A 24597-nucleotide genomic window follows, 5' to 3' on the forward strand; every position below is an offset into this window, starting at 1 on the left:
GCCTGGAAAATTCCATGGACAGGGGAGCCTGGTGGGCTATAGTCCATGGGGTTGCGAAAGAGTTGGATGCAACTTATGACTAAAAGAACAACAAGAAGAAGAAAACTAATCTCTCAAGAAGGATGATAAAAGCTGTTTTGGTGAATGAAGCTTTTCACTTGCCCAGTAATCTGAATATCCACTATGTGATATTGTTGGGGACTAGGGTTTCCTACCCCCTGGCCCCACTGTCCTTGTGATGTGACTCTAGTTCTCAGGATGGAGGGAGATCTGGCACCTTCAGCCGTCATGCCTGCTTCCCAGTCAGGAAGAAGGTAGGAGGGCCACTGGTCTTCTGCCTAATGGAAGCCCTTCCCATCGGATTAAGCTGGCATTTCATTGGTTAGAACTGTGTTGCATCACAGTTCTAGTCGTTATCTAAATTGCAGCTAGGAAAACTGAATGCTTAGCTTTTTTGTCTCTGTGTTAGAGCAAAGCAAAGGAGAATCAGTGTTGAGTGAACCAATTCTTGATTAAGGCAAGGATGGGAAACAGAAGACATGAGTTATTCAATGAGTTATTCATTTATATTATTTTTATTTCCACAATAGGATGAGAAACTAAGGTTCAGGGAAGTTGCAACAATTACGCCAAATATAGTGGAAAGGAGTCAAGCCCCAGTCATTCCAACCCCAGTGTTTTGCTCTTAAAGGACTCTCCTTGCTTTAGACAAAAATCTAGAGTTTCTTGTTAGGCACCTTAGGCCAGGGCGATGTCCTCCGTTACAATGTGAAGAAGTAGCAGTTACGTCTGCAGTTGGCAAGATGCCTCTTTCATGGCTCTAGGACACAGTGGGATTGACCATTGACTATTATTGACCAATAATTAGCTGATTACTCAAGGTAGAGGCTTGCAAACTGTACTAGGCATCAAAGCTCCTAATCTCTTAGCATAATAGGCATAAATATATCTATTTTGTGGTCAAAGATTAGGTTGCCAACTTGATTTAAGTACCACTGATTTTGTTCAATGGGCTTACCTGGTGGCTCAGTGGTGAAGTGTCTGCCTGCCAACACAGGAGACCTGGATTGAATCCCTGGGTCAGAAATCCAGCTCTTGTAATGGTTTAAATAGATGATCTAATATACCTTCTACAGTCATTATCTTTTAAGCTGTAAGCAGAAGGATGTTTAAACCATTTCCTCAAAAAGTGAAAAGCAAAAAGGTATTGTTCTTGAGGCTTCTGCCAAAAGCTGACTGACAAGGCATATGAACTATGATTGCTAAGAGATTAGTGATAGGCAGGGTTAGAAGGATTTGAGTGGGCTTCTTGATTCTGTAAACTGTGAATAAAGTGGAGCCCAAAGAGCATGTGGAACAGAATTTTAGATTAAAAGTAAGCCACAAGTGAGACTTCTGCAGTGGTCCAGAGGTTCAGAATCTGCCTGCCAACACAGGGACACAGGTTCAATCCCTGATCTGGGAAGTAAGACCCCACATGCCATCGGGCGACTAAGCCCGCAGGTCACAGCTACTGAAGCCCACACCACAGAGCCTGTGCTTCACAGGAGAAAGCCCACATGCAGCAAATAAGACCCAGCGCAACCAAAATTTAAAAAATAAAATAAATAAACCACAAGGGCAAGAGTTTTCATGTCATTCAGGGCCTTCTGCTTACTCCAAGGCCTGGTTATTTAAATGGAAGATTCATCTTCACTGTGTGTTGCCTAATGGTGAGGACTGGGCTTCTTAAAATATAGAGACGTATCATTTCAAGATAACATTTACCTTCAGAAGGCTCTGCACCACCACACAAAGGTGAGCCATGAACACAAGCATAGTACTCACATCCTTGAAAACAGAAACTAAACTATGGTCCACAGAAAGATGTGCCTCTGTAATGCTCATTACGTAAGTGACAGAATCAGAGAATCAGCTTTGGAAATTGGTCCATGGTAAATGACTCACTCATGCATTCCACAAACCCTCACCGATCACCTACTGAGCTAATGGCTGTGGCCCTATCTGGAAAATCTGATTACAGGCAAAGGGAGACAGAGGCTGCTTTAGCCTGTGTTCAGTTAAACCAGGCACCATCTCACTATTAACAGCTACTTTGTAACCAAACCTGTCTCATCACCCTTTTCAAGAACAAGGGGGAAATGAGCCCACAATGACTAAGAGCATGAAAAACTAATTCTTACTAGGACTTTGGGAGGTTTTGAAGTCTTAACAGGCAAGAATTTTTTGTTAAATAATCAAACAATTAAGAGATTTCTGAGAACCACACAGGGCTTATCCCAAAGTAAGCAAAAAGCTATTAGTCACCTACTGGGTAAGTCAATTGTTTATTCAATATGGTCCTTAAAGCAACCGAACACATATAAATTGAACTTTTGGAGATATTCATGGTCCGGGGGCATGAGCTGATGACCAACTCCACTGAACACTTTCCTGAAATGAGCTGTTGAAATAAGCACCAAATTCATGACTTCGTGTGCCCCAGCCCTCATCAAAATAGCAAATTCTGTATTATATTTAATCTCCTGCACTATAATGTTCTCTAAAGGCTGGGAATGTTCCTTACTCATCTCTGTACACTCAGCAGCTAACACAAATCTTGGCTTATAGAGATTCTCAATTCATTATTTAATATATGAATATATAAGCTCATTTTTTCTCTCAAAGGTAAAATTCACAATTGGTTGGGAAATGACTTTTGTCAGAAGTATAAAAATAACTAGACTTAAATCATTTTAATTAAAAGAAAAGAGGTGGATGAATAATTTTATTTGAGACTGTTTGTTACATTCTTCTTTGAGCAAAAACAGCAACAAAATCTCTCCACGTATTTACATGAAAAGGAGAAGCCATGTCTCATTCTCAGTTCATGCTGCCAAAACAGAGCACCATTACTACAGAACACCGTTACTACAGAGCACCATTACTACAGAGTACCGTTACTGAGCAGCTTATTCTCAATACATGCTGCCAAAGCAGAGTACCATTACTGACCAGCTTAAATAGCGAATGTTTGCTTCTCACAGTTCAGGAAGCTGGAAAGACCAAGATCAAGGTACCAGCAGATGAGATGTCAGGTGAAGACATTCTTCTTGATTTGCAGACAGACATCTTCTCCTTTTATCCTCACATGGCAGAAAACTGGGAGTAGATGCAAGCTCTCCCATGTCTCTTCTTACGAGGGCACTACTCCCACACATGAGGCTCCATCCTTATGACCTAATTACCTTCCAAAGTTCCCACTTCCTAATACCATCATTTAAGATTTCAACATGTGAATTTTGTGGACACAAACATTCAGTTCATAACAAAGTTTTCTAAGGTGACGTCTTAAGTGGTGTCCTTGTTCCCAAGAACGCTAGGCATAACTTGCAGCTCACACAGCATGGGAACAAGTCCACACAACCTCATTCCATCATTTCACTGCTTACTTCTTAGATTTTTCTGCAGGTTCACAGCAAGCCATGCAGGCAATCTCAGTAGCTAATAATTTGGTATTTCAAACAAATGTTCAATAGCTACTTATTTGGGTAGGAAGAAACAGATTTTTCTCTAAATAAAATTTATACTGAAATAGATTCGGTTACTAACTCAAATTCACTTACCAAAGCAGTGAAATAATTTGGCATAACCTTTTATTCCCTATGCAGTTCTTGTTTCTCTTGCATTTTCTTGTGATATTTCAGAAACAAGTCACCTTCTTGGGAGGCATATTAATGTGTGCAAAATTTAGACAATAAAACAAGTTCTGGGACACAGCACTATATCATGTATTATTCATTTTTAGAATTTCAGCAGACTTTCAGCTATGCCTTGCCATGTGAGTCACAACTCTCAACACAGATAGGTGGGTGATAACAAGGCAGACCTTTCTCTTTGTGACTTGAGGACGCTCTCCATTTTGGCAGGAGCTAAACTAATTAAGCCTCTCAAGTTATATGTGGTAAAAACTAGAGACGTCATAATTCTGATTCGTTTTAGGGATACTTTACCCTCCCTGACCCTCAGCCTCTGACTGCGCACTAGGGTGCTGCACTTGAGGCTGTAGAGTCAAGAGAACTGAAAACGTCCAAGTAACTGGAAAGAGAAGGAAACTGCATCAACCTAATAAAGTGCATCTATGAGAAATCTTCATCAGCCATACTTAATGTTAAAACTTTATGCCTCAAATCAGTAACAAGATAAGTAATAAATATTTTACTGGAAGTCTGAGCCAGGACAACTGTTCAGGGATGGGGAGAAGAAGGAAGAAAGCAAGGAAGGAGAGAGGAAAGAAAGAAATAAAAGGATATACAAATAGAAGAAGAAGTAGTAAAACTATCTCTAGAGGACGTGATATTATATAGAGAAAAACCTAAAGAATTCACAAATAAAATATTAGGACTAGTAAACTGGTTCAGGAAAGTTTCAGGGCAGAATATCAACATACAAAAATCAGTTTTATTTCTACACAGTTGAAAGTGAAAAACTCAAAACTGAATTTAAGAAAACAACTACAGGGACTTTCCTGATGGTCTAGTAGTTAAGACTGTATCTGCTAATGCAGGGGGCATGGCTTCAATCCCTTGTCTGGGAAGATCCCTCATGCCATGGGGCAACGGAGCCCAAGCATCACAGTTACTAAGCCCTCGTCCTCTAGGGCTATGTGCCGCGGCTGCTGAGCCCACACGCTGCAGCTGCTGAGCCCACACACGTAAGGCCTGCGCCCGCGCGCGTAAGGCCTGTGACGCGTGAGGCCTGAGCCCGCGCACGTAAGGCCTGTGACGCGTGAGGCCTGTGACGCGTGAGGCCTGTGACGCGTGAGGCCTGCGCCCGCGCGCGTAAGGCCTGTGACGCGTGAGGTCTGTGACGCGTGAGGCCTGCGCCGCAACAAGAGAAGCCACTTCAGTGAGCAGCCCTTATTCTGCAACAAAGAGCAGCCCTGCTCACGGCAGCGCGAGAAAGCCCCGTACAACAATGAAGACTCAGCACAGCTATAAATAAATAAATACAAATGTTAAAAAGAACTCTTACAACTCAACAACAAGAAGACAAATAACCTAATTAAAACTTGGACAAAGAAACTGAATGGACATTTCTTCAAAGTAGTTCTGCAATTGGCCAAGAAGTGCATGAAAAGCAGCTCAATATCATCATCATTAGGGAAATACAAATAAAAACAGTAATAATATGCACTTCACACCCACTAGAATTTAAAAACAAAATAGGAAACAAAAAGTATTGGTGAGAAATTGTAACTCTCATACGTTTTCAAAGGGTTGTAAAATATTGAAGTCACTGTGAAAAACAGTTTGGCAGTTCCTCAGAAAGTAAAACAGGATTGCTATACAATACAGCAATTTCATTCCTAGGTATATACTCAAGAGAATTGAAAGCATACATTCAAACAAAAACTTGCATATGAATTTTCATAGCATCATCTTTCATAACAGCCAAAAAAGTGAATCAGCCCAAATGTTAATCAACTGATGTATAAGCAAAATATGGTATATCCAATCAGTGGGATATTATTCATCCATATAAAAAATGACGTTCTAATATATGCTACAACAAAGAACCTTGAAAATACTATGCCAAGAGAAGGAAACCAGAAATAAAAGTCTACCTACTAAATGATTCCATTTATTTGAAATGTCCAGAATAGTCAAATCCATGGAGACTGAAAGCAGGCTACTGGTTACCAGGAGCTGAGGGTCAGAGGGAATGCAGAGTTATTGCCGAGTGGATACAGGGTTTCTGTGCAGTTGATGAAAAACATTCTAAAATTGAAAGTGATGATGATTATACAACATTGTGAAAGTCCTTAAAGTTACTGGATGGTAAAAGTGGTAAATTTTATGTTATGTGAATTTTAACTCTATTATTTTTTTAAAAGCTGACAAATACCACACATGTGACAAAAATCTCAAAAATAACACACTATACCTCTATTATACTCTTTTCCTATATTTTTGTCTGTATACTTTTTGTATCATTGTCTCTTCACATGACGATAATTTTATACTATTATTTGGTATGGAGAGAAGCAATGCAAATACAATTTAAATAAAATTACATTGCTTTGAGCTGCATAATTATTTAGTCAAAGTATCTTTATCCTATGCATGAATACAATAATTTACAGACATATGTAGTGCCTATAACTAATGATACTGTATTGGGTACTTAAGATGGTACAGAAAAACTTGAACAAATTTTTTGGCCAACCAATAAAAAGATGTTGAATAGCTCACAGACTTGATTGAACAGTAGATAACCAGATTTGCATCTTGAAAGCAAAGAACAATGCCCAAATTTATGCCACAGAACTTTCCTAGAGAGGAAATCACTGTTGCTGCCAGTGAGCTCTGCCCAATGTCATGTGCAGATACCACTGACCTTGACATCAGAACACCCTGCAGTTCCGCTCCCTCTGCTGTTTGGGGTTAGTCTTGCTTTTACCACTGCTGCCCCCAAAAATCTTCCTTGTGGTGCCCGTTCCTTCCAGTAACTCCAAGTCTGCAGAGTATCCATATGATGAGAGAAGAGTGAATTGGTACTCACCCCCATCATAGCTGCGTTAGAGGTCAGGGAAGCTATCATCCAGCACCTTTTTGAGTCTCCTGAATGAAAAATTCTTCACACATAAGATAGACTTCTCGAGTTGGGCAGACCAAAAGGATGACTATCCATCAGACATATCAAGTCAACTGATCTGTGATAATACATGTGAAGGGCTTAGCAAGTAGCTGGCTATAACTATAGAGCACCTGCCGTTTGCCTCTCAGAAGGCTAAGGACTGTGTTGGATCCAAGGAAGTCAGGGTTCCTGAGCTCCAAGAAATGACAATACACCCCTAAAGTGGTCCCAGATTTGGGGCCTTCCCACAGGGTCTTCCCATGAGGCAATCCGTTTAGCATTGTCCTGTGTCCAGGGAGAGCGAACTCTGCCTTTTGGTTTCAGAAGACCTCATTACTGTTATTGGAAAGAACATTTTGGTCAGAGATAAATAATGTTTTCACTTTCCTTTTTGGAAAGCTATTTAGAGAAGGGAGAAGAGAGGGAGCAAGGGTTTCTGGAGATGTGATGGATGACAAAAGGCATTGCTCCATGCAGCAACTGCCCAGAAACGGCTGCAGTCACACACGTAAAGCTCGTCACTGCTGATGGAGTTGGGTCTGGCATCCAGAGAAGAACGTGCCCTTGGAGCTGTGCTTCCCTCTGTGGACTAATTGACATTGAGGGAACCTTTGTCATAAATAATGCCTGCCAGTCAAGAGAACATTTAGCCCATTGCTGCAGAGGGAAGACAAAAGAGACATTGAAGTTTCACAAACTCTGGGAACTCTCCTTAGGAAGACAGACATAGGCACATCAGGCCCCAGCACCACAGTGACAGATAAAAGATTGGGACTTAAGATGACTGTCCTATGTACACACTTGCCAAATGTCCAGGTACAAAACGAAACATTCAGCTCCTGTTCCCAACAGCTACAGTCCACTGCTTTGTGTTATATATTTTTAAATAGACAAAAAGTAAACTAAAAAATAAACATGAATTCAGTCACAGTCCATTCTGCCAAGAATTCTATCCCTGGAAGACTGTCGAAAAGTACTTTGGTGAAGGGCTCATGTTATGTGAATTAACAAATAAGTGAATGAATGAAGGATCCTTGTTGTTCAGTTGCTAATTCATGTCTGACACTTTGCGACCCCACTGACCGCAGCACGCCAGGTTTCCCTGTCCTTCACTATCTCCTGGAGCTTGCTCAAACTCATGTCCATTGAGTCAGTGATGCCATCCAACCATCTCACGCTCTGTTGCCCCCTTCTCCTCTTGCTCTCAATCTTTCCAAATGGAGGATAAATAAATATTAATACAAGGCTTAACTACCAGCTTCCTTGAACCTCTTTGCCTACTGCTCATCTCCAAGAATCTTTCAGAGAGTTCATTTTAAAATCTCCCAAAAAAAGTCGACAACCAGTGGTCTAACACTCTTCAAACACAACTATTCAGTTTTGACAGTAAATCTCATGAGGCTGAAAAGTACTATAGAGTGTTCTTTCACAAAACCTTCTCTAAAAGGAGTCCAGCTTATTGGAAGCTTCAGTCAGGTGATCTGCGCCAATCGTCTCAGCATCCCCGTTGCGCACCTCCTCCCTTCCCGCGCTCCGTGTGCTCTGACCACATGGGGCTTCCTTCCATTCACTGAACCGAGCAAACGCCTGCCTGTCTGCCTGGGCTGAGCTCCGGCCCCACACCTCTCAGCCCCTCACCAGTGAGAAGACCATCTGGCCCCATCCAAGTGTCAGCACCGCAGGCAAAACCCCTATGACTACTCCATGGACAGCAGACCTGCCCCTCAGCCCAGCCCCTTGTCTTCACAGCACTTCTGATCACTCGTACTGAAGGGCTCAGGGCATGACACCCTAACACAGGCTGCTTCTGCACATGAAGTATTCTGAGGTGAAGGCGATCGGATCCAACAGATGCCTGAGAGCTCTTTATCTCCCCCTTAAGTGCCTAAAACAAAGCATAAATTTCCTCTTTTGTAAAGGAAATTTGCATTTATAAACAAATATTCTGTTGGTAAAGGCATCTGTATTAGGAGAAAAGCTACACCCAGAGACACCTTTTTTTGTTTTTACCCTAGAGACTCTTAACTGCAAAACAAGGCAGCCTTTAACTTATCAGATGTTTCCTTTGCTCCCCTAATTCACTCCCCCAACCACGTGTCAAAACCCTATTCCTTTCCATTATTCCAGATAGTATACAAGTCTCAACTTGACCCCTCTTGACTCTCCTATTTTTATGAAACTCTCCTGTGTATGTATGGAATTAAAATTAATTTTTTTCTCCTGTTAATCTGTCTTATGCCAATTTAATTCTTAGACCAGCTACAGAACCTAGAAGCAGAGAAGGAAATGTTTTTCTCCTTTATGGCACCCTTATTTGTACATGTTCCTTCTGTTTCTTTTTCTCACTAGAATTCCGGCACCATGACGGCTGCGTCAGGCCTGCCTAAGCCTTATTCCTTTTCCTTACGGCTAGCAGGGCAGCTACCATGTGGTTTGAGATAAACAAATGTTCAATAAACAAATGAATGTATTCCCCATTCCTCTCGTTACAAGTTTAAGAAAATGAGAAAACCAAAGAAAACAAGTTCTTATTGAGAGATACATTCAAAACAAAAATTTTCAGCATATGCCTTGTGGGCAGCAAATATTCAACCTAAGTATTACTTCTTTTACATTTATAACCAAACACTAAATGGAACTAGCTCATTTAATAAAAAATATCTTGAAAGGCCATAAGGGAACTAGCATTTATCTCTCCCTATTATAGGATCTATGTCAATTCTTGCAGGATAGAAATACTAAGTCTTCCAACCCAGAAAAAAGATAAGTTGGAAAAGGGGAGGCTTCTTTAAAACCTAAGTCATGTCCAACTTTTGCAACCCCAAGGACTGTAGCCTTCCAGAACTCAGGGATAGATATAATTAGGAAAACAAATCATAGCACTTTTTCTCGCCTTTCCTCATGTGCAGATATGAGACCTGAAAGTAACAATATGAAGTAGCACCTGCAGATCTCATACTTCAGGGAAACTGGGACTGACACAGATTGCAACAGTCAAAAGCAGCTTCAAAGAAGACGTGGGGCTCACATTGAGTCTTGAAGACTGGGGAATACTCAGAAGGTAGAGAAGAAATGGATGCTCAGTCCATGAAGACAGCAGAGCTGGAACAAAGTGTAAGTAAATGGTACAGGAGTCAGCCCTGGATGAGGGCACAGCAACCCACTCCAGTGTTCTTGCCTGGAGACTCCCATTCTTCGGCGCTCAGCCTTCTTCACAGTCCAACCCTCACATCCATACATGACCACAGGAAAAACCATAGCCTTGACTAGATGGACCTTTGTTGGCAAAGTAATGTCTCTGCTTTTGAATATGCTATCTAGGTTGGTCATAACTTTCCTTCCAAGGAGTAAGCGTCTTTTAATTTCATGGCTGCAGTCACCATCTGCAGTGATTTTGGAGCCCAAAAAAATAAAGTCAGAGGGAAGCCCAATAATGTTCATATCTATGTATTTGGCAGAAGTGAAACAAAAATGTTTAACTGTATCAGTCAGGGTCCATTCAGAAAAACTGCAAGTGTTTTAAATAGGAGGAATTTAATACAGAGAATTGGCTACATGGATGATATAAGAACTGAGCTGTAAAAGAGGGGACAGTGAGACAAACCAGGAATGCATACCATCAGGAAGCTGTTACCACCTCCAAGGCTGATGCAAAAATGTGAAGAAGGGTCTTACTGGAGTCAAGGTCTGGGGCCTCTTAGAAGCTGGAGACAAAGACAGCCTGCCAGGATGTAGAGGCTGTTTGTCAGAACCTGGAGTCGTGCAGCAGCCCTAGCCCGTACTGGAGATGCTGCCAATGGAGAGAGAACGCAGAGAATATCAGGGCCTCTCCTTCCTTCAGGCGCTCACTAGTGGTCTCTTTGGTGGAACCTAGACAGAAGGCAATTGACAAGGTATTTTGAAAAATAGTTTCCTGCATGTCAAAGTTGAAAAGGATGTAGGCAATGCACCAGCTAGTTGGAACTGGGATTCTAGGACTAACAAGCTATTGATATAGAGGCATCCAGTCGTATGCTTTAATCATTCTCTGAACAGAAAAGAAAGAAACTAGGAGAAAAGGTTTACAAAGAAGAGCATCATTTTGCAGATGATGGAGTTAAAGATCAGAAATGTGAAGTTATCTAGCTAATGTGATTCAGCTTTTTATTGAATTAATTCTAGGTTGAAATTGAAGATTTCTTTCAGGTAGTTTCGGGTTTCCCTAGTAGCTCAGCTGGCAAAGAATCCGCCTGCAATGCAGGAGACCCGGGTTCAATTCCTGGGTCAGGAAGATCCACTGGAGAAGGGATAGGCTACCCACTCCAGTATTCTTGCCTGGAGAATTCCATGGACTGTATAGTCCGTGAGGTCGCAGAGAGTCAAACACGACAGCAACTTTCACTTCAGGTGGTACAGTGCTTTTTCCATTACACACAATTGTTCAAATTTTGTACACATTCCTCACACTGTAAGATTCAAAAAAAAAAAAAAACTGTAGGAGCAAATAGACAATCTTCAACAGAAAAGAGAATTTATCAGACTTGTCGTTCATTCAGAAAAGGTTTTTAACTTTTTGTTTTATATTAGAGCAAGTTGATTAACAATACTGTGACAATTTCAAGCAGCAAAGTGATTCAGTTATACATATACATGTATCCACTCTTTCTCAAATTCTTTTCCCATTTAGGTTGGCACAAAATACTGAACTGAGTTCCCTGTGTCATTGTGGGTGTTTATAATTTTTAAATTTATTTATTTTTAATTGGAGGAGAATTGCTTTACATTATTGTGGTGATTTCTGCCACATATCAACATGAATCAGTCTTAGGTATACACATGTCCCCTTCCACATGTCCCACATCCCACCCCATCCCATCCCTCTAGGTTGTCACAGAGCACCAGATTCAGGCTCCCTGCGACATGCAGCAGATTTCTACTGGCCATCTAACTGTACATGTGGCCATGCACGTGTTTCAACGCTATGCTCTCAATCCCTCCCGCCCACCCTTTCCTGCACTGTGTTCACGAGTCTCTTCTCTATGTCTGCATCTCCACTGCTGCCCTGCAGATAGGCTCATCAGAACCATCTTTCTATATTCCATTAACTGTGTTAATATACGGTGTCTGATTTTCTCTTTCTGACTTCACTCTGTATAATAGGCTCCAGGTTAATTCACCTTATTAGAACTGAGTCAAATTTTATGCAACAAGTCTTAATAGAAATTCTCTTTTATCCATATTTTTGAATGCATAATTCTGTCATATGCAGAGAAAATGGTGGCTTCTATGAACACCAAGGTTCAAACTGTGCACTAAATGCTTGCAAAAATAATTACCACGTGAGTGCAATGCATCGTGATGGATGTCTTTCCAACTTGGCTTCAGATATTTCTTCAAAAAAAGTCTATTTCCTGCTGTGTCTTTATGTAATTATACACAGCATGATTAGATGGAAAAAAAGATTCCCTAAATACCATGTACAACTAGAATGAAGTTCTAATCAATTCACTGATTTTAAATTGTTTCAAAATATTTCCTGGGTACTAAAATGACCATGCTTAACTTTTCTTTTTAGTAGAAATTAAATTCTATTTTTCTTGACCAATACATTTCTGCTCAAGATACAATACTAAGATGCTTAAAATCCTAATCAGAAAATACAATTAAAGTGAGATATTACCTTTTGCCTATCAGGTTGGTAATGACTAAAAATGAAAGCATCTAGCTTAGCAAACGTGTGGGAAAGGCAGAAATCTTATATTTTTCCAGAGGACGTCTAACCACTACACTCTTTTTTTTTCTTTTTGGTGTAGAATTTGTATTTCATATCTTTCTCACAGAAAGTTTACAACAGCTTTACAAACAGATGGCACTTGATTCTATCTTGAGTTTGCACAACAGCATCATTCATTTTTCTAAAAAATTAATTTATTTATTTTAATTGGAGTCTAATTACCTTATAATACTGTAGTGGTTTTTGCCATTCATTGACCTGAATCAGCCACAGGTGTACCTGAACCCCCCTCTCACCTCCCTCCCCATCCCATCCCTCAGGGTCATCCCAGTGCACCAGCTTTGAGTGCCTGGTTTCATGCCTCAAACCTGGACTAGTGATTTATTTCGCATATGGTAATATACATGTTTCAGTACTATTCTCTCAAATCATCCCACCCCATGTCTTCTCCCACAGAGTCCAAAAGTCTGTTCCTTATATCTGTGTCTCTTTTACTGTCTCGCATATAGGGTCATCGTTACCATCATTCTAAATTCCATATATATGCATTAATATACTATATAAGTGTTTTTCTTTCTGACTTATTTCACTCTGTATAATAGGCTCCAGTTTCATCCACCTCATTAGAACTGATTCAAATGCGTTCTTTTTAACAGCTGAGTAACACTTAAGGGCAAGTGTAGGCACTATAATTGTTTTGCAGCCCAATTTGGCCATATGTATTTAAAGCCATGGGCTTCCCTTGTGGCTCAGCTGGTAAAGAATCTGCCTGCAATGCAGGAGACCTGGGTTCTATCCCTGGGTTGGGAAGATCCCCTGGAGAAGGGAAAGGCTACCCACTCCAGTATTCTGGCCTGGAGAATTCCATGGACTGTATAGTCCATGGGGTTGCAAAGAGTTGGGCATGACTGAGCAACTTTCACTTCACTATTTAGAGCCATTAAGAAATATTTATTCCCTGTGACTTCCCTGGTGGCCCAGTGATTAAGACTTCGCCTTCCAGTTCAGGGGGTATGAGTACAATCCCTGGTCAGGAGGATGTCTGATTTTCTCTTTCTGACTTCACTCTGTAATAAACTCTAGGTTCATTCACCTTATTAGAATGAAACTAGGATTTTATATCCCACATTTTTATATAGATCCCACATGGCTTGTGGCCAAAAAACAGAACATAAAACAGAGGCAATACTGTAACAAATTCAATAAAGACTTTAAAAAATATTTCACATAAAAAAAAATCTTAAAGAATTTCTCCATCTCTTTTTTTTTGATGTTTTTTCTCAAGCCTTTATCAAGCATAGTAGAAAAGTTTTTGTATACATATATAAATAATATTTGCCTTTTAGTTAGGCAAGCCTAACTAAAACATTTATGACATTTTGAAAAAAAATTATGAGGAAATATTTATGCCCTTTAATCCAGTAATTCCAATTTTAGTAATTTGCCCTAACAAAAATATCGAGCAAATGCAAGAATGTTCATCACAATATTATCTATGGTGGGGGAAAAAGGGGTACAACTAAATATCAAAAAAAGAACAGTGTAGTTAAATAAATCAGTGATGGCATATATGATACAATATTTTCTGATCTCAATGACCAAAAATAAAACACTGGCAAATAAACTTAGGTATATTGGTATGATAAAATACTTAGGGTGCCATTTTATAAAAGGTAGAAAGATACTACAATAGTATATTCTAATTCTCACACGCTTTGTATAATGTGTGTAGCTGTGCACACACATGCACACACAGTAATGTATACTGTGTGTAGCTGTGCACACACATGCACACACAGTAATGTATACTGTGTGTAGCTGTGCACACACATGCACACACAGTAATGTATACTGTGTGTAGCTGTGCACACATATGCACACACAGTAATGTATACTGTGTGTAGCTGTGCACACACATGCACACACAGTAATGTATACTGTGTGTAGCTGTGCACACACATGCACACACAGTAATGTATACTGTGTGTAGCTGTGCACACACATGCACACACAGTAATGTATACTGTGTGTAGCTGTGCACACACATGCACACACAGTAATGTATACTGTGTGTAGCTGTGCACACACATGCACACACAGTAATGGAGAAAGCAAGAACTTTAGAAGTATAGGAACCAGAAATATTTTTGGAGCCTGGCTCTTCCTGGAGATAATTCTACTTCAAAATGTTGCCGTCAAGTTTCAATTACAAGTACTTGACCAGTTTCCCAGGTGGTTCAGATGGTAAGGAATCTGCCTGTCATGCAGGAGACGTGAGTTCGAACTCTGGGTTGGGAAGATTCCCTGGAGGAGGGAAAGGCTACCCACTGCAGTGTTCTTGCCAGAGGAGCCTGCAGGCTGCAGTCCATGGGGTGGCAAAGAGTCAGACATGACTGAGCAACTTTCACTTTTATATATATATATATAATTGACATATATAAAAAGTATATTTAATTTATTTTTATATTTTATTATATATTATAGGGCTTCCGTGGTGGCTTAGTGGTAGAGAGTCTGCTGCCGATGCAAGACACATGGGTTCGATTCTTGGGTTGGGAAGATCCCCTGGAGAAGAAAATGGCAACCCACTCCAGTATTCTTGCCTAGGAAATCCCATGGACAGAGGAGCTAGCATGCTACAGTCCATGGGATGTCAAAGAGTTGGAAAAAATGTTGCCCTCAAGATTGAATTATAAACATATATATATATATATAATTGATGTATGCAAAATAAAAGATATATTTTGTTTATTTTTATATTTATTATATATTCATATATTGTATATAAACATAATACTATATAACTTTTGTACTACCTATATATATGCATATACATACATATGTAAAATATATACACACAATCTCCCTATCAGAGGGCCTGGGAAATAGTAGAATTCAAAGAATACCAGTTACCTTCTTGCCTTTATAATATTTTCCATATGAAGCACCACCCCACACTATTCCATATCTAACGTGATTTGGCTCCAAGAATGCAATCAGAGATAGAAAAGTACCTTGGGAAGGGAAATAAATCAGGCAGAAAACGAATAAACTTCTAGAGCTCTTTACAGGGTCTGCACATGTCCTATAAAGCCAAAGCTTGACGCTTACTCCAATTTTCAAATGATAGCAGGATGACAGGTCTTCATCACCCACTTATTTTAAGGGCTACCTTACTGATGAATATAGACTGAGGATAACTCTTCTTCAGAAAGGGGTCTCTTACTGCCTTTTAAAAGCATGAATCAGACCCTGGAAAGGCTCCGGTCCATTACTTTAAAATAGCCACATAAAGGAACTTATAGCCACATGCCCAGGCCTAATGGATTCTGCCCCGTAAAGAGGCATAATTTTGAATGCTCCTTCTAAATGCCTGTTGAGTTTCCATGGGAACAAATGTCTGGAGGTCAACTCTATTCATCTTGAGGTTGGGGAGCTATATGAATGGGTGAGAGACAAAATCTGTCCCCTTTGGGAGCTGATTGGCTCTAATGATGGGCATATATTTAGCCATAACAGAGGAATGAAAGGGCTTGATGTGATATGGGATTTTTAAGGCCAGAGCCATGAACAATTCACAGAAGTGTGACATAATTTTTAGCTCCTCCATAGGGCCCCCTGGCAAGCTGTTCCCTGACCACCTTTAGTCTGCTTTCCCTTTTGTTCAAAGAAAGGTAGATGGTATCTCTTTAGGCTACTGGAAATAAAGGGAAAACATGCTCTCAGACCGCATCATTTAATCTGATTTAATGGAAATGAAAGCCAAATGGAACAACATCTGACATACATTATATTACAATAAGTATCTATGCAAATAAACATTTACAATGTATTATTAAACAAAAATAAAGCTTTTCTGCAGTGTGTGTATATAATATTCTAAAATAAATACATATTAACTAAAGTATAAGTTCTAATTCTTTTGCTTCCTGAGTAACTTAGATCAAATCACTTAATTTCTCTGTAGCTAAATATCATCCTTAAAACATCCTTAAAACAGTGGGGAAAACATAGTAACCACACAGGGCATTTTCATGAGAATGAAAGGTGAAAATTCACATAAAGCATTTAGCATAACCTTTAATATTCAGTAAATACCAGTACAGGTGAGCTTTAAAATATGCATATAACTGCTATATATTATTATCTTGCAAACATGGGCAAAAAATACATTAAGGAGGTAGATCAGATTTTTGAAAAGAATTATTTGGTGGCTAAGAAAGTAAAGAGAAAAACATAACCAAGAAGTCAAAAGCTACACCAGAAAAACAATAGGTACAATATGACATTTATGAATTGTAAAATTATGTCTATATATATTTTTAAAGCATACTTTCAATAAAAATGTTTTATTTTTAAGTTTATCTTCTTTATACATGCATATTTTAAAATATTTTCTGCAATGAAAATGTTGCCTAATAAAAAATAATTTGAAACTATATATTATATTTCACCTCCACAAATATAAAGAGCCCTGATGTATCCATTTTGTATTCAGTGATTCTGAAATTTTATTCTCTTAAAATCTATTCTAGCCATTGATTCCATCTTGTTGTTGTAGGTGATTTCCTTTGATCTGAGGGCACTAAAATGCTCCCATAATTTAGCCCTTATTTCTGCTTGAAACATTCAAGAGCTTAAATTCAAAAAGAACCTCAAATGCATCTATGTGTTCAACCATAGTGAAAGAGGTATGGTAGTAGTGGTTTAGTCTCTAAGTCATGTCCGACTCTTAAGACCCCATGGACTATAGCCCACCAGGCTCCTCTGCCCATGGGATTCTCCAGCAAGAATATAGGAGTGGGTTGCCATTTCCTTCTCCAGGGGCTCTCCCCAACCTAGGAATCGAACCCAAGTCTCCTACATTGCAGGCAGATTCTTTACCAACTGAGCTATGAGGGAAGACCTAACAGGTATGATATTATTAAAAAACAGTAGCCAAGAAAATTAACAAATAAAGAAAAGCTTTGTATTTAAGCGGTGGAAACTCAGACTCAATGGTAGATATCCCCCAAAGCTAATTTATGTAATTAAATAAGAGAAACCAATCTGTTATAATCTGCACAATTGCACTCATCTCACACACTAGAAATGTTCAAAACTCTCCAAGCCAGGCTTCAACAGTATGTGAACTGTGAACTTCCAGATGTTCAAGCTGGATTCAGAAAACACAGAGGAACCAGAGATCAAATTGTCAACATCCGTTGGATCATTGAAAATGCAAGAGAGTGCCAGAAAACATCTACTTCTGCTTTATTGATTATGCCAAAGGCTTTGTGTGGATCACAACAAACTGGAAAATTCTTAAGGATATGGAAATACCACACCACCTTACCTGCCTCCTGAGAAATCAGTTTGCATGTCAAGAGGCAACAGTTAGAACTGGACATGGAACAACAGACTGGTTCCAAACTGGGAAAGGAGTACATCAAGGCTGTATATTGTCACCCTGTTTATTTAACTTATATGCAGAGTACATCATGTGAAATGCTGGGCTGGATGAAGCACAAATTGGAATCAAGATTGCCAGGAGAAATATCAATAACCTCAGAAATACAGATGACACCACCCTTATGGCAGAAAGTGAAGAAGAACTAAAGAGCCTCTTGATGAAAGTGAAAGAGGAGAGTGAAAAAGTTGGCTTGAAACTCAACATTCAGAAAACCAAGATCATGGCATCCAGTCCCATCACTTCATGGCAAATAGATGGGGAAACAATGGAAACAGTGACAGACTTTATTTCAGAATTTATTCTCTTGGGCTCCAAAATCACTGCAGATGGTGACTGCAGCCATGAAATTAAAAGATGCTTTGGCTATTCGAGGGTTTTTTTGTATTTCCATACAAATTGTGAAATTATTTGTTCTAGCTCTGTGAAAAATACCGTTGGTAGCTTGATAGGGATTGCATTGAGTCTATAGATTGCTTTGGGTAGTATATTCATTTTCACTATATTGATTCTTCCGATCCATGAACATGGTATATTTCTCCATCTATTAGTGTCCTCTTTGATTCCTTTCACCAGTGTTTTATAGTTTTCTATATATAGGTCTTTAGTTTCTTTAGGTAGATATATTCCTAAGTATTTTATTCTTTTTGTTGCAAGGGCGAGTGGAATTGTTTCCTTAATTTCTCTTTCTATTTTCTCATTATTAGTGTATAGGAATGCAAGGGATTTCTGTGTGTTGATTTTATATCCTGCAACTTTACTATATTCATTGATTAGCTCTAGTAATTTTCTGGTGGAGTCTTTAGGGTTTTCTATGTAGAGGATCATGTCATCTGCAAACAGTGAGAGTTTTACTTCTTCTTTTCCAATTTGGATTCCTTTTATTTCTTTTTCTGCTCTGATTGCTGTGGCCAAAACTTCCAAAACTATGTTGAATAGTAGTGGTGAAAGTGGGCACCCTTGTCTTGTTCCTGACTTTAGGGGAAATGCTTTCAATTTTTCACCATTGAGGATAATGTTTGCTGTGGGTTTGTCAAAAAACCTCAAATAGCCAAAGCAATCTTGAGAAAGAAGAATGGAACTGGAGGAATCAAATTGCCTGACTTCAGGCTCTACTACAAAGCCACAGTCATTAAGACAGTATGGTACTGGCACAAAGACAGAAATATAGATCAATGGAACAAAATAGAAAGCCCAGAGATAAATCCACACACCTATGGACACCTTATCTTTGACAAAGGAGGCAAGAATATACAATGGAGAAAAGACAATCTCTTTAACAAGGGGTGCTGGGAAAACTGGTCAACCACTTGTAAAAGAATGAAACTAGAACACTTTCTAACACCATACACAAAAATAAACGCAAAATGGATTAAAGATCTAAACGTAAGACCAGAAACTATAAAACTCTTAGAGGAGAACATAGGCAAAACACTCTCTGACATAAATCACAGCAGGATCCTCTATGACCCAGAATATTGGAAATAAAAACAAATATAAACAAATGGGACCTAATTAAAATTAAAAGCTTCTGCACAGCAAAGGAAACTATAAGCAAGGTGAAAAGACAGCCTTCACAATGGGAGAAAATAATAGCAAATGAAGTAACTGAAAAAGAACTAATCTCAAAAATATACAAGCAACTCCTGCAGCTCAATTCCAGAAAAATAAATGACCCAATCAAAAAATGGGCCAAAGAACTAAACAGACATTTCTCCAAAGAAGACATACAGATGGCTAACAAACACATGAAAAGATGCTCAACATCACTCATTATCAGAGAAATGCAAATCAAAACCACAATGAGGTACCATTTCACGCCAGTAAGAATGGCTGCTATCCAAAGTCTACAAGCAATAAATGCTGGAGAGGGTTTGGAGAAAAGGGAACCCTCTTACACTGTTGGTGGGAATGCAAACTAGTACAGCCACTATGGAGAACAGTGTGGCGATTCCTTAAAAAACTGGAAATAAAACTGCCTTATGATCCAGCAATCCCACTGCTGGGCATACACACTGAGGAAACCAGAAGGGAAAGAGATACTTGTACCCCAGTGTTCATCGCAGCACTGTTTATAATAGCCAGGACATGGAAGCAACCTAGATGTCCATCAGCAGATGAATGGATAAGCAAGCTGTGGTACATATACACAATGGAGTATTATTCAGCGATTAAAAAGAATACATTTGAGTCAGTTCTAATGAGGTGGATGAAACTGGAGCCTATTATAGAGAGTGAAGTAAGACAGAAAGAAAAACACAAATACAGTATGCTGCTGCTACTGCTGCTAAGTTGCTTCAGTCGTGTTCGACTCTGTGCGACCCCATAGATGGAAGCCCACCAGGCTCCACCATCCCTGGGATTCTCCAGGCAAGAACACTGAAGTGGGTTGCCATTTCCTTCTCCAATGCATGAAAGTGAAAAGTCAAAGTGAAGTCGTTCAGTCGTGGCCGACTCTTAGCAACCCCCATGGACTGCAGCCCACCAGGCTCCTCTGCCCGTGGGATTTTTCAGGCAAGAGTACTGGAGTGGGGTGCCATTGACTTCTCCACCAATACAGTATACTAACACATATATATGGAATTTAGAAAGATAGTAACGATAACCCTGTATGTGAGACAGCAAAAGAGACACAGATGTATAGAACAGTCTTTTGGACTCTGTGGGAGAGGGAGAGGGTGGGATGATTTGGGGGAATGTCATCGAAACATGTATAATATCATATAAGAAACGAATCTCCAGTCCAGGTTCAATACAGGATACTTGGGGCTGGTGCACTGGGATGACCCGGAGGGATGGTACAGGGAGGGAGGTGGGAAGGGGGTTCAGGATGGGGAACACGTGTACGCCCATGGTGGATTCATGTCGATGTGTGGCAGAACCAATACAATATTGTAAAGTAATTAGCCTCCAATTAAAATAAATTTAAATTAAAAAAAATAAAAGATGCTTGCTCCTGGGAAGAAAAGCTATGACCAACCTAGACAGCATATTAAAAAGCAGAGACATTACTTTGCCAACAAAGGTCTCACTAGTCAAGGCTATGGTTTTTCCAGTAGTCAATGTATGGATGTGAGAGTTGGACTATAAAGATGCTGAGCACCAAAGAAATGATGCTTTTGATCTGCAGTGTTGGAGAAGACTCTTGAGAGTCCCTTGGCCTGCAAGGAAATCCAACCAGTCCATCCTAAAGGAAATCAGTCCTGAATAGTCATTAGAAGGACTGATGCTGATTCTTCAATACTTTGGCCACCTGATGTGAAGAACTGACTCATTTGAAAAGACCCTGATGCTGGGAAAGATTGAAAGCAGGAGGAAAAGGGGACGACAGAGGATGAGATGGCTGAATGGCATCACCAACTCGATGGACATGAGTTTGAGTAAACTCCGGGAGTTGGTGATGGACAGGGAGGCCTGGCCTGCTGCAATTCATGGGATCACAAAGAGTTGGACATGGCTGAGCGACTGAACTGAACTGAATCTGTTACAATTACTCCCTTTTTAAAATCAAAAGTGCTCAAAAAATAATTACCAAAACACAGTGGAAGCTTGCTTTAATATTGCATTATGTAATGACAGGGACAAGTAGCTGCTGCTGCTGCTGCCAAGTCGCTTCAGTTGTGTCCAACTCTGTGCGATCCCATAGACAGCAGCCCACCAGGCTCCCCCATCCCTGGGATTCTCCAGGCAAGAACACTGGAGTGGGTTGCCATTTCCTTCTCCAATGCGTTAAAGTGAGACGTGAAAGTGAAGCCGCTCAGTCGTGCCCGACTCTTAGCGACCCCATGAAGTACAGCCTACCAGGCTCCTCCATCCATGGGATTTTCCAGGCAAGTGTACTGGAGTGGGGTGCCATTGCCTTCTCTGAGGGACAAGTAGAGGGAAGAGAAAATTAGGAAACATGAAATATTGAACTCCTCAAGTTATTACCCAAAGCAGAGAAGTCTTTGGTTCATGAAGGTATATCTAAAGATTGTGAATGCAGGCAAGCAATCTGAGTATAGAAACTATTTGGAAGGAAAAAAGTTGAGGTCATATCCTAAACTAACTGAAGGTCAAGATAGACGAGAACAAAATCAGGCTTTTGAACTAAAAAGGATTTTTTAAATAACAGCTGTATTCTAGGTACTGAACTAGGTCTATTACAAATGTTATCTCACTCAGTTCTCACAAACATTTCATTATAGAGAAATTCAGAGACAAAAAGTTTAAATTAGTTCAACTTCTTGAACTTTCTCATTGTTCCCATGGTAGGCAAGTTGGAGAAGAGGAATAAATTTTCAGGTTTTGCCTGAGAAAAATCTATGCTTGGGTGTAAAGACAGAATTATAAAGCGGTATTTAGAAGTATCCAGCCATCCCTGAAGACCAGATGACTTTGGAATGATTTTTTTTTTAAAGGAAGAAGTTTAGATAATAATGTTAGCATGGTAAAGCTTGAACCCTCATGGTATTTGAGCATATTGATTACATCAGTCAAAGAATGCACAACGTATGCAGAGAAAGCATTGGAAAAAATTCAGTGCTCATTAATAATTTTAAAAAATTAAAATAAATGCTCAGCTGAGAGTAAACGCAAACTTTCCTCAACTAATAAAAACATGTCTACTGAAAAACCTACATAAAAAGCTTAGCCAAAAAGAAAAAGAAAGTTAAAAGAAAATCTTCAGTTCAGTTCAGTTCACTCGCTCAGTTGTGTCCGACTCTTTGCAACCCCATGAATTGCAGCACGCCAGGCCTCCCTATCCATCACCAACTCCCGGAGCTCACTCAGTCTCACATCCATTGAGTCGGTGATGCCATCCAGCCATCTCATCCTCTGTCGTCCCCTTCTCCTCCTGCCCCCAATCCCTCCCAGCATCAGAGTCTTTTCAAATGAGTCAACTCTTCACATGAGGTGGCCAAAGTACTGGAGTTTCAGCTTCAGCGTCATTCCTTCCAAAGAACACCCAGGACTGATTTCCTTCAGAATGGACTGGTTGGACCTCCTTGCAGTCCAAGGGACTCTCAAGAGTCTTCTCCAACACCACAGTTCAAAAACATCAATTCTTTGGCGCTCAGCTTTCTTCACAATCCAACTCTCACATCCATACATGACCACAGGAAAAACCATAGCCTTGACTAGACAGACCTTTGTTGGCAAAGTAATGTCTCTGCTTTTCAATATGCTATCTAGGTTGGTCATAACTTTCCTTCCAAGGAGTAAGCATCTTTTAATTTCATGGCTTCAATCACCATCTGCAGTGATTTTGGAGCCCCCCCCAAAAAAAGTCTGACACTGTTTCCACTGTTTCCTCATACATTTCCCATGAAGTGATGGGACCAGATACCATGATCTTAGTTTTCTGAATGTTGAGCTTTAAGCCAACTTTTTCACTCTCCTCTTTCACTTTCATCAAGAGGCGTTTCAGTTTTTCTTCACTTTCTGCCATAAGGGTGGTGTCATCTGCATATCTGAGGTTATTGATATTTCTCCTGGCAATCTTGATTCCAGCTTGTGCTTCTTCCAGCCCAGTGTTTTTCATGATGTACTCTGCATAGAAGTTAAATAAGCAGGGGGACAATATACAGCCTTGAGGTACTCCTTTTCCTATTTGGAACCAGTCTGTTCCATGTCCAGTTCTAACTGTTGCTTCCTGACCTGCATATAGGTTTCTCAAGAAGAAGGTCAGGTGGTCTGGTATTCCCATCTCTTTCAGAATTTTCCACAGTTTATTGTGATCCACACAGTCAAAGGCTTTGGCATAGTCAATAAAGCAGAAGGAGATGTCTTTCTGGAACTCTCTTGCTTTTTCGATGACCCAGCAGATGTTGGCAATTTGATCTCTGGTTCCTCTGCCTTTTCTAAAACCAGCTTGAACATCTGGAAGTTCATGGTTCACATATTGCTGAAGCCTGGCTTGGAGAATTTTGAGCATTAGTTTACTAGCGTGTGAGATGAGTGCAATTGTGCGGTAGTTTGAGCATTCTTTGGCATTGCCTTTATTTGGGATTGGAATGAAAACTGACCTTTTCCAGTCCTGTGGCCACTGCTGAGTGCTCCAAATTTGCTGGCATATTGAGTGCAGCACTTTTACAGCGTCATCTTTCAGGATTTGAAATAACTCAACTGGAATTCCATTCCCTCCACTAGCTTTGTTCATAGTGATGCTTTCTAAGGCCCACTTGACCTCACATTCCAGGATGTCTGGCTCTAGGTGAGTGATCACACTATCGTGATTATCTGGGTCGTAAAGATCTTTTTTGTACAATTCTTCTGTGTATTCTTGCCACCTCTTCTTAATATCTTCTGCTTCTGTTAGGTCCATACCATTTCTGTCCTTTATCTAGCCCATCTTTGCATGAAATGTTCCCTTGGTATCTCTAATTTTCTTGAAGAGATCTTTAGTCTTTCCCATTCTGTTGTTTTCCTCTATTTCTTTGTATTGATCGCTAAGGAAGGCTTTCTTATCTCTCCTTGCTATTCTATGGAACTCTGCATTCAGATGCTTTTATCTTTCCTTTTCTCCTTTGCTTTTTGCTTCTCTTCTTTCACAGCTATTTGTAAGGCCTCCCCAGACAGCCATTTTGCTTTTTTGCATTTCTTTTCCATGGGGATGGTCTTGATCTCTGTCTCCTGTACAATGTCACAAACCTCCATCCATAGTTCATCAGGCACTCTATCTATCAGATCTAGGCCCTTAAATCTATTTCTCACTTCCACTGTATAATCATAAGGGATTTGATTTAGGTCATACCTGAATGGTCTACTGGTTTTCCCTACTTTCTTCAAGTTAAGTTTGAATTTGGCAATAAGGAGTTCATGATCTGAGCCACAG

At 39.9% G+C, this 24597-nt stretch overlaps 1 pseudogene; it reads left to right on the forward strand.

Annotated features, from left to right (window-relative positions):
* The first annotated feature begins 8979 nt into the window (after positions 1-8979).
* Positions 8980-24597, forward strand: part of LOC102396960 — a 37087-nt pseudogene continuing 21469 nt past the window's right edge.

The sequence above is a fragment of the Bubalus bubalis genome, chromosome 15 (assembly GCF_019923935.1).
Source record: "Bubalus bubalis isolate 160015118507 breed Murrah chromosome 15, NDDB_SH_1, whole genome shotgun sequence".
NCBI lineage: Eukaryota > Metazoa > Chordata > Mammalia > Artiodactyla > Bovidae > Bubalus > Bubalus bubalis.